At 42.5% G+C, this 11610-nt stretch overlaps 1 long non-coding RNA gene across 1 annotated transcript; it reads left to right on the top strand.

Annotated features, from left to right (window-relative positions):
- The first annotated feature begins 145 nt into the window (after window positions 1–145).
- LOC101937722 (uncharacterized) lies at window positions 146–7770 on the top strand. The gene is made up of 4 exons (XR_010597331.1): window positions 146–304; window positions 2014–2091; window positions 5140–5246; window positions 7038–7770. It is a non-coding gene; the product is annotated as an uncharacterized LOC101937722 (long non-coding RNA).
- The last annotated feature ends 3840 nt before the right edge of the window (window positions 7771–11610 follow it).

Below are 11610 nucleotides of genomic sequence, written 5' to 3'. Positions count from 1 at the left end.
TGAGATCTTTTGCAAATCTGGTCCTTTAATTTCATTTCTAATGATTTCACTAAATATTTGAAAGAAAATACATTTTTAAAAAATCTGAATGAGTCTGACTCTGAAAGTTTTAGCCAAACTCAATTTCGTTTTTTTAAAAACTCTTATTAACGCACCGTTTTTGTTTTGTTAATTTTGCTACTATCACAGAGGGAAGTGTCTGCAAGGATAGTCCAAGTAGTAACAGCTGAAGCTGTAGCAGTCCTGAAAGGTGAACAGGAAAAAGAAGCCCAGCACAAAGATCAGCCTGGACCATTACCTTTAGGTAAAACAAGGCATTTGCAAGAGTGGGGAAGGTATCTCTGTGTGTGCAGCTGTATATAAATATAATTATTAATATCAGGTCACAATATATAATGCATGTAGATCACAAAGGTGGTGCTGATATTCATGGATAAATTGTAGAACCCTGGGATAAATTTTGTAACCAGATAATAAATAAAATGTCATATTTCCCCAATTTATCATGCACCTTTGACTGCCTCGCTGACCCTATCCTCACTAGTCCATCTCCCACCAGGTCTGCGTTACATTCTCTGAGCAACTTCGACCGTTATTGTTATTATTGTGTTTATTATGATAGTGGCTCGTTAACTGAGGTGCAATTTTGCCCGAAAGTCCCTAATTCAGCAAAAATACTTAACACAGGCTTGACTTTAAGCATTTGCTTAAGTCCTATCGAGATGTATGGAATTTAATCGCACACTTAACTCCTTTGCTGAGTTGGGCCTAAGTGAGGGCAGAACTAATTACACAGCCTGGGTGTTGAGACATTCTTCAACATACTCTGAGAAACAACGTATATGTTTGCAATGATTTCTGTTACAGCGCCTGTAGGTACGAAAGTACATCTGTGAGTTATTTAAATGTGGTTGTATGATCTGCATTGGGATCAAAAAGCCAGTCTCAAGAGGAAGTATTTGAGGCACTAGGTCTGGTCCAATATCCATTGAAGTCAATGAAAGTCTTTCCATTGATTTCATTGGTCTGGGGATCACACCCTAAATCATAAATTGAGACCTAGTTGCTTGCTGGAATCATTTGCAGCCCAGGAAATACTATGGCATAAAGTTTAAAAAACCTGATAGATCCCAGTACTAACTCTGAAGAAATTCTCAAAACTATTTCTGTGAAATCAGATGAAGAATCTGAGTATACCTGAGAGATACCTTGTTTAGGGCTTAATCTTGCTGCTACTGAAACCATTGACAAAACTTCCTCTGACTTCAGTGGGAACAGGATAAGACCCTTAATTGGGAATTAATCTAAAACCTTAGATTAGGCTTCAATATAGTGCCTTCCTCTGATGAAATACCATGATCAAGTGGCTGACAGAAGTTCCCCATTGACTTGTTTTCCTTCCTTGGTGATGCTTCCAGCTGGTACCTTTCATACTTTGACAAGGAACGTTTGCATATATTATGCAGCTAGCCCTGAACCCAGCAGAAACAAAAAAAAAATACCCAGGTTGTAATAATGTAAGAACCCAGCAAAGTGCTGTTTGTCCAGCTACCCAAAGGTAAACTAAGCTTGGGATTGGGTGCCTATTTATCCCTTTTCCATATGATCGAACTGAATCTTTAAAATCTCACTGATTTAAATATGTTGCCATCCTAGGTTTGTGAATGAAGCTTTCTCAAAATCATGAATGAACAATAGTATTGATCTGGCTAACAGATGGGACACAAACACAAAGGACTGATACTTTTTTATTTTATTTTATTTAATTTTGTTATACCCTGGGACCAGACTCTTGAACGTAAGGCAGGGCACCTGAAAGGAAATGTTTTCCTTTCATTATAGGTTTAAAATAATACATTGAAAAAGGGAGTATCTCTGAAAATCTATTAGGCACAACCTCCATTTAAGTATTCTCCGAATAGGCCAGAATTGCAGCTTGTACTCGGCATCTAATGGTTTCACAGGAATTAATTGCTGTATCTCATTTTCTCATTTGCATTGTTCAATCTCTAGCAGTTGAAGAATCAGCTAATCTGCCTCCTTCCCCACCTCCATCACCAGCCTCAGAACAGACTGGAACACTGGCAGAAGGTAAGGGTCCCTTGGACATTTCAGAGTATATCTATCGAGGAAGGGAACAAATGCTCGTACGAAGAGGTGGGGGAAGTAGTAAATGGAAATACTTCCTGCTAGCTTCAGCTTAAAGAGTAAGCATTCCCCAGCAATGCAGTGCCATCTGCAAAGTGACCGTAACACACAAATGAGATATATACATATACACAGGGATAATTGGAAGTAAGCAAAAATAAATACACAGACATATATATATATATATGAACAATAATTATTAATAGATATTACAAGCCAAGATGTCTAAATAGTGAGACTTCCCAAGTGTGAGCCTAGAACGTGGTGTTAAATATTGATTACTACAGTCTGTTAAGATGTGTTTAGTTGGAAATTAACCAGCATTAATGTTGTTTCACAATCCAAGTCCATACAAGCAAGGAGATTCAGAGTTTGATTATTCTTTCTGCTTTCCAGCTTTAATTCACATTTCTGTGCCTTGGTGTATATGGGGATTCTGTACCAGGGTGCCAAAGTGAAATTCTACTCTTAAAGCAAATTATACTTTCTGATCCACACAGTAGTACTCAACGTCTGAGATGACATTCACATTTTCCATATCTGGATGATTGGCTGAATTCAGACAGCTGAGCCACATGGTAAACTATGAAAAATCTCTCTGCGTATCAGTTTTTAGAAACATCAATCTATTCAAAATCAGCAAAAATATATTTTCCCAAGTATAGATTTTGCTCTATCCAGATGATTGACACCACAGAAAAAACCTGCCACAAACTTCTGAGCCACATGTTAGCTTGCACATATGTGACATTACTAAGCAGACTTCATCTATGTGCATTAAAGGCTGGCTAAAGTCAATGTATCACACTGCAAAACATCAAATAAGCATGCCAGTTCTACTCTGGGCTCCCAGTCTGTCAGTACCGAACAGGTGGTCAAACCCGCTGGTACCCTTCTCCACACTACTGCCTACAAAGACATTGATCACAGCTGCATCAGGAACAGGGTGCAGTGCATACCTGGACCACCTCCATATACAAGGACCTGCATCCCAAAAGGGCATGAGGCTACACATAAAACCTTCTTGTCATGACCTGCTCCTTCCTGGGCACACACCATATTTATCAGGGTCTGTGGATCATTAGTGCAGCCATTTACCTCCCTAGTCTTCTCGGGATACGTGTCTATTTTGGCTGCTTATCCTAATTCTGTTTTCGAGGGCCTTGCAACTCCCTTCCAAAACCCACCAACTGACTACACTTTCAACTGCTTGGTTTGATAAACAGTAAATTTATTTAACCTGACTAGACATAACAATGGTCAGTAACCTTTCTAGTTCTTGCACTGAAAGGGACATTCTATGCTTTAGAGAACCTAGTGGAGCTTCCTCTCCTCACAAAAGCCACCCAAAGAATCTTCTCTCCCTCTCTCCAGGAGTCAACTGCTGTTCCTTCAAATTAACTCGCTGCCACCGAATTACAAGCTGTCATGGCTGACCCTTCACACAATATTCCGTAAATATAAGGTGGTTGTTGAGACCTCATCCCAAATTTATTTCTGAACTTGTCACACTTATTTGAACCAATCTACCTGTCTTCATTCCAAAACCCCATTCCTTTCCAGTGGAGAAGAAATTCCCCCACTTTAGATGTTTGTTTTTAGGCCTGTGATAGGACAGAGCCCTTCAGACACTTCCTGTCTTTTGTTGTTGTTGTTGTTTTGGTTGTTGCCATTTCTCGTGCTTCTAAGGGACAAGTAGTTTCCGAGATAATATCTGAACCTAAGTGGATTACAGTGCATTTCAGGCTGCTATCGCATGGCTGGTATCAAAGCTTATTCCACTAAAGTGTGCTTTAGAAACATCCACATACCTGAATTTTGTAAGGCAGTTAGTGGCAAGCAGGACTCCTCAATCCCATCTTCCAAATGGGCCTCTGCTCATCAGTCATTTAGAATTGGAGATGCATCTTAGCTGACATCTTGAAGAACCACAGTTACTATAAGGTAAGTAACCATTCTGTCTTCTAGTGCAGGCAGTGCCATCTCCCATATCCTCCACTGTCTGAAGGGAACTGGAAGTTTTGAGAAAAGCAGTTGGTTCAAGCTAGATCCAATAAGATGGTGACGTTATCGAAAACACTTTGGAATGGGCAGCTTTTCATTTTCATTTTAAGAGAGGGCCTCTCACCACTGGGGATCAAAATGGTGCTTACTGCATGCATCAGTGCTCCTAGATACATTTGCTACATAGCAACAATTGCCATAAACAACTTCTAATATCTAAATAGTAAATAACTGAATATTCAGACCATGCTAGACATATTTTAATGTTAGCATTATCAGTAGTAAATACTCTATTAAAGATAAACAGGGTGAACTAAATACACTTATGAGATAACTGCTTCACCATTGGGGTAGGTGTGTAAATTCACTTGTAATGAAAGACTGTTGTATACGGAGTCATATTTTTCTAAAGTAATGTGCAGTGTTGAAAGGATAATTTACTTTAGATAAGAAGTGAGAACTAGTACATATTCTGTTCCGTAGATTGTGCTCTAAACACAAGCACGAAGACTTAAGTGAACTACTTATATAACAAAGGTAGCCCTTTTGTGTGTGTGAATTATTCAGATTTTTCTTTTATGAATTGGTTCATTATTTACAATTATCTGACAGATGGTTTGAGCATGTTTCATCCTGTGGATTAATCTCAAGTATTTGCTGCTTCAAGGATTTGTTACCTAATTTTCTGTCCGTTCTGTCTGGTCATCTGTTTCTGCTCCCTGACTAGATTCTCATGGGTATTTGCAACCTTTCTCTTCCTGTGAACACTCTAGGAACAAAAATGTACTTGTACTGCAAACGCCATTAAAGCAGATTTTCTGTCTATTTGAACCAATGCTTATTCATGCTCATTTTTTATCATTAACCCAGCTCTAGTGAAGCAAGTCTTATTCCCATTATTGTGGCATAATGAATTCTAAACAGAGTAATCTTTGAGCTGTGTGCACTATCATGGACCTAACTCTTCATGCTTCTGTTTTGCTGCAGGGAATGTACAAATACCTTGAGAGGTGTTTTTCAGACTTCAGGCAGAGAGGCTTCGTTGTTGGATATGACACGCGAGGTCAGGTGACCAGCAGCTGCAGCAGTAAGAGGTATGAGGATTGATTCCATTTGAAAGACTAGAATTTTAAGTGTGGCTTATAATGGTTCTCTTCATATGGGGAATTTTATCAGGAATTTAGTGTATTCTCTATTTATATTTCTGTAGTGCCTAAGAGTCCTAGTTATGGACCCCTAGTGCTAGGCGCTGTACAGACCCATAACAAAGACAGTCCTTGTCCCAAAAGAGTATACCATGTAAATGCACAAGCACTCTAAACAGCAAGACAGTCACATGATGTAGAAATCACTATATGTGTGTGAGACTTAAGTGTGAAAGGAAACTTAAAATACTAAGCCCTTAACTTGAATACATCAAAAAACTGTTTTGAGTATTGAGTTTTATTGCAAAACTGTAGTTCTAACTCTGTCAAACTACACATCTGATTTAAACTTTCACGTGGAAAAGGAGGAATTCCTCCTTCAACCCTATGTAACTATTGTGATACCTCTTGTAGCATCATACACTGATTTGTCTTGGCAGTATGCAGGCATTAATACAGTCACACAAATGAGGAGTCTTTTCTAATTTCATGCTTAAAAAAATCCAAACTTCTACAAATATGAAGGTGCTTAATGCTGCTGATTTTACTAAAATAGCTCAGCCAGGCTGGTAGACTACTTTAAAAAAACTGATTTAGTATCCTTGCCTTTTTTTTAACTTGGGTAATATATGGTTTGAAATGCAGAGAGAGAATTCCTGTAACATCATTAATTCTCACTTGATCATATTACTGGGACTCTTGCTTTTCAGTATGTTACAGTACACTTACTATTACACTATCGTGTGATTAAAAAATTAAATTACACTTCACTGTCAAAAAAGTGAACAAAGTAAACATGGTATGTATGGATCCTTAATTTTCATAGCCTGTTTGTTCACTTACAATGAGCCCCCTCCCATCATTTTTAATGATCAAAGTGCAAATAATTTTCTGGTTATAAATACCTGTGAAGTTGTTGTTGTTTCAAAGACAAGAAACTGTTTGATGAAATTGAACTAAAGTTCCCGCTAGCCCTAATGAAAGGATTATTTTAAAGTAAGTTCTGTCTGTCTGGCAGTAAGGCTAATGACTGTGTGAATTTCTGTAGCTGTTTTTAGACTGATTGGAATAAGGGAGATTGCTGGCCTATTGAAGTTTATTTTGGGAGTAGTATATTGATCTACTTTATCGGAATCATCTGAAACTGCTGAACAGCATTAAAAACCACCAACCTCTGTTAGTTACCAAGATCTATTTTTACCCCTCGAAAGGCTTTTGTTGTAGGAATTTGGCGTTTTTGAAACATGTACCGTGGAGCTTAGATTTGTGCTTCTGTGATCAGATATGGTTCTCAAACAACCGGAGGCTTTGAACCTTTGTATGTCTTTTGACTGTGATGTTGATTGCAAGGCGCTTTACAAGCAAATAAAATGACAAAACACTGCTTCAAAGAGTTTACAATCTAATTATAGGCATGTCGCAGTTAGTGAAAAGATCAAACAGTGGACGGAAGTGGGAGACCAGTGAAGTGAGGGTTACAATAATGTCATATGACTATTTAGGTTTGTTATGTGGACTTATTGATGGTTTCATTATGTGTTATATTCATGTTACATTTTGGATTCAAAGCTGAATATATGAATAGGGATGATTTAATGAATGTTGTACGTATGTTATAATACACACATGAATGAGATTAAAGAGGGAATTAGAAATCAACATGCATGGAAAACACTTTATCCATTCCAAGATGATGTAAATTATGTATGCTTTTTATCACAACTCTTCCACAACATGAAGAAAAATGAAACCAAACTTCCCAGTGACATTGAATTCTTGAGCAAATGCAAGAAACAAAACATCATCCCCAGAGGAGTCACCATCTATAACCCTCTGATCCTTACATACAACTTCAAATATGCTGAACAGCTCTGCAGAAGGACTTCAGAAAAAACTGAGGAACCATCTCCTGTACCTCACATCTCCAGAAGGAACTACCTCAAACAAGAAATCATTACATGCTTCCCACACACTGGAAGGATGACCAAGGAAACCTGCCTGGAGATCATGCAAGAAACCCAAAATATCAAAAAACCTGATGACAGCCATCCAACACAAAAACAAAAAGGGGAAACCAACTACAACAACTCCACAACCCACAGAACACCATCTCTGAGAGAAACCAGGACTCACTACATGGATGCTAAGCGACACCCTATCATCATCAACTTATCAAGAAAACCCCTAACTAGAACCACATTCTGTGTACTCGCCAAGGGACTGATCATCTGCTCCATCACAGAACCTGAGACCATACTCACGTGGAGAACGAGAAGAATTCTTTCACAACAAAGACTACATCACCCACAACTACCACGTCCCCACTGATAGTCATAAGAAAAAAGAAACATTTGACTGGACTCCTCACAGAGAATGAAACCACACACTTGATCATTACGTTGATTGCTTCAGGAAAAAAATTGACTGAAATCGTTAACATCACATCCACCACAATCTCTCCACTGCTGAGAGGATAGCTATACAATCCATGAAATCCAACCACAAGATAGTGATCAAGCCAGTAGATAAGAGGTGCTATTGTAGTTCTCAACCTCAATGACCTACATCAACAAGGCCAACCGACAACTCTGACATCACCTATTATAAAGAAATCAAAGAAGATTGCACACTACTATTCACCCAGGAGTTTAAGGATGTCATCAAATCCTTCCTTCCCCAAACCACTCCAAGAGAATCTCTACAGCCTCACCGTTCGTGAACCCTTTCCAATCCAGGGACCTATTACATGCTTCCCAAGATACACAAATAAGGAAAACCAGGCAGATCCATCTTATCTGGCTACAACACTCTTACTGAAGGAATATCAGGACTCACAAAAAACATCCTCAAACAGTTCACCACACAAAGGGCCGGTTTTATCCAGGACACGCCAACTTCCACCAGAAGCTCCATAACATTAACAGCCTCCTTCACAACACTGTCCGTGTCACCGTGGATGTCACCTCCTATCCATCAACATCTGTACCCTGATTGCATTGCTGCCTGCCTCAAATATCTTTAAGACCAATGAACAACTCTCAGATAACCACCTCAAACACATTGTAAGTGAGGATGAAATGGATAAGTTTGGCAATCATTTTACATTCAACAGACATAGACTTCTGGGAGGGAGGCTGGCTCATCTCATCAAAAGAGCTTTAAACTAGGAATTTGGGGGAGACGGTTGGGAGATGTCCAGTTAATCTCCACACCAGATTATAACATTAAGAGGGAGGCCGATGAGATAAGAACGGATATAGCCGGGGGGAAGAGATTGGACATAAGGGGGGGGGGGATGGATACTAGACTAATAGGTCATACTAGCAGTACAGTGTCCATACCAAATGGGATAACAAATGTGAGAGAGGCCAAACGGCATAAATTAAGATGTTTATACACCAATGCAAGAAGCAAAGGTAACAAAATGGAGGAATTGGAGCTCCTGGTCCGAGAAACGAAACCGGATATCGTGGGAATAACTGAAACATGGTGGAATGGTAGACATGACTGGAGTACAGGTATGGAAGGGTATGTGCTGTTTAGGAAAGACCGGAACAAAGGTAAAGGTGGGAGAGTAGCATTGTATGTCAATAATGAGGTAAACTGTAAAGAAATAAGTGATGGAATGGATAAGACGGAGTCTGTCTGGACAATACTCACATTGGGTAAAAGAACTACTAGAGCCTCCCCTGGGATAGTGCTTGGGGTGTGCTATAGACCACCGGGATCTAGCCTGGATATGGACAGAGAACTCTTTAATGTTTTTAGGGAAGTAAATACTAATAGGAACTGTGTAATCATGGGAGACCGGCGTGTGGCTGCAGGGCCGCAAGCTCTGCGCCGTGGGTGAGCGCCGGGCCGGGATCCGGGGGAATGCAGGGGGCTGGGAGAAGTGCGGGGTTCGGGGGGTCCCGGGGCAGGAAGGGAGTGAGGGGAACATGGGGGCTACAGGGGGCTCAGGGTCCCTGGGGAGGAGGCAAGAAGAGGGGTGCAGGGGAAATGGGGGCAGGAGAGAGGTGGGGGTTGGGGTATGTTGGGGGCTCAGGGTCCCTGGGGAGGAGGCAGGAAGAGGGGTGCAGGGGAAATGGGGGTAGCAGTTGGGCGATGTGGGGGCTCAGGGGGTCCCTGAGGAGAAGGCAGGAGGGGTGAGGAGGTCATGGGGGGCAGCAGAGAGGTAGAGGATCAGGGGACAAGTGGAGACTTGGGGAGCTCCTGGGAAGTTGGCAGGAGATGGGGCTGAGCGGCCTTGAGTGAGTTAAGAGTAGTTTCAGGTTTTGCACCTGCCCAAGTGCCCCACCATTGTTCGTGGTTTTATGATCACAAGCCCTGATGCTGCAATGAACCGCACAGACTCCAGTGGGGCTCAGCACGGATGCAGGGATCCACCCATGGGGTTTTCAGTGCAGGATCAAGGCCATGCTTTTCTGCTTCGCCTGGTCTGTTCTAATGCAAGGGTCTCAAACTCAAATGACCACGAGGGCCACATGAGTACATTGGCCCGAGGGCCGCATTTACTGACACCTCCCCCCCGCCGCCCTCGGCCCCGCTCCCACTCCACCCCTTCCACGAGGCCCCGCCCCTGCCCTGCCTCTTCCCACCCCTTCCCTGTCCCCATTCCAACCCCTTCCCTGAAATCCCCACCCCAGCTCTGCCCCCTCCCTGCCCCCCAGGGGTGTGGCGGGGGCTCAGGGCAGGGAGTTGGGGTGTGGGGTGCAGGAGGGGTGCGGCAGGGGATCAGGGTGAAGGGTGAGGCAGGGAGCTCAGGGCAGGGGGTTCGGCTGCAGGAGGGGTTCGGGGGGTGGGCTCCGGCCTGACACGCACCGAGGGCAGGGCAGTTTCCCTGCCTGCCTGCCTTCCTGCCCTGCCCCCGCGTGGCTCCGGGAAGCGGATGGAACTTGGGGAAGGAGGGGCGCAGGGGTGTGTGTGGCTGTTGCTTCGGGCACCGCCCCCAGCAGCTCCCATTGGCCGCGGTTCCCCATTCGTGGCCAGTGCGCGTTGGGCCGGAGCCGCTCTAGGTAAACGCTGGGGGAGGGTGGGGCGGGCCGCGAGGAGCTCGCGGGCCGCAGAAAATAACCCCACGGGCCGCATGCGGCCCACGGGCTGCGTGTTTGAGACCCCTGCTCTAATGAGTCTTACTGGCATTGCTGTGTTGGTTTGGGGTGTGATTTTTACTAACATAGATATGCCAGTAAAGCGGTAGTGTAGACACAGTTATAACGGTGTTTATACTGGTATCGTTTATCCTGGTCAGGGAAATCCAATAAGCACTTTTATACCAATATAAATATGTCCACACTAGAGGTTTTTGACAGTATAGACCTGATCTACCCTTAAATTTTTTGCCAGTGTAGCTACGTTATCAAGCGTGGAAAAAATCACACCCCATAACTGACCTGATGGTGGTGGCAAAAGCACAAATGTAGATGCGGTTATACAAGCAAAACCATGCTTTGGCTGATATCGTTTATTTCATTTAGGGAACTGATATAAGTTATACCAGCAAATGCACTCTTCCTGGTACAAACGGCACCTCCACTAAGATGGTTTGCTGGTATAGTTACACTGGCAGATCCTTTTCTAGCAGAGACAAGGCCGTAGCGTAGCCTTTATTAAACTGCTTCTCCTTTCATGTGCTGCTGTGTGAAAGATCCATGGAAAATAGCAGGTAGAGTGTGACCTGATTATACATGGAGTGTGGCTAAAGGCATTCCACATACTGAAATAATAGAGATCCCCCCCGCACGCTAATCTCAATTCTAATAATCTTAGGGGTTACTTGTAAATCACTAGGAACTACATTTTTATGCCTCAGTCCTGGAAAGATTTCTGCACGTGTGTACCATTACTCATGTGTGTAATCTCATTGGATTACTCCTCTGACTAAAATTGTGCACATGTGTAAATCTTTCAGGACGTGGGCCTTAATAATTCCTGGAAATTTTCTGCTACTGAAAAGCTCTATGATTCTCTAAAAACAATGGTCACAGTACAGTAGTGTAGAATCCCAGCTCTCCTGTTGTGCAGTGCAAAGCAGGAAAATCAGGGATCTACTATGTATGACTGTGAACATGCACATCATGCTGTCCTTTGTCCTCATTCGCTACCAGAGCCAATCCTGCTAATAGGCAGGATTTGCCCAGTTAACAAGCAGATATTTACAAGAATTTCACTTCCTCATGAGGGACTGCACACCATGCCTGCATGTCTCTGCAATAACAATGAACCCAGTGCCCTGGGCTAGATTTGTATTATATTAGAGCCTGGGAACCCCAGTCACAAATACAGTGCAGACAGGCAGGTCTCTGTCCCCAAA

The sequence above is a fragment of the Chrysemys picta genome, unplaced genomic scaffold, assembly GCF_011386835.1.
Source record: "Chrysemys picta bellii isolate R12L10 unplaced genomic scaffold, ASM1138683v2 scaf1842, whole genome shotgun sequence".
Lineage (NCBI taxonomy): Eukaryota > Metazoa > Chordata > Testudines > Emydidae > Chrysemys > Chrysemys picta.
Note: the sequence above shows the minus strand (reverse complement) of the source record. Positions and strands in the feature narration are given on the sequence as shown.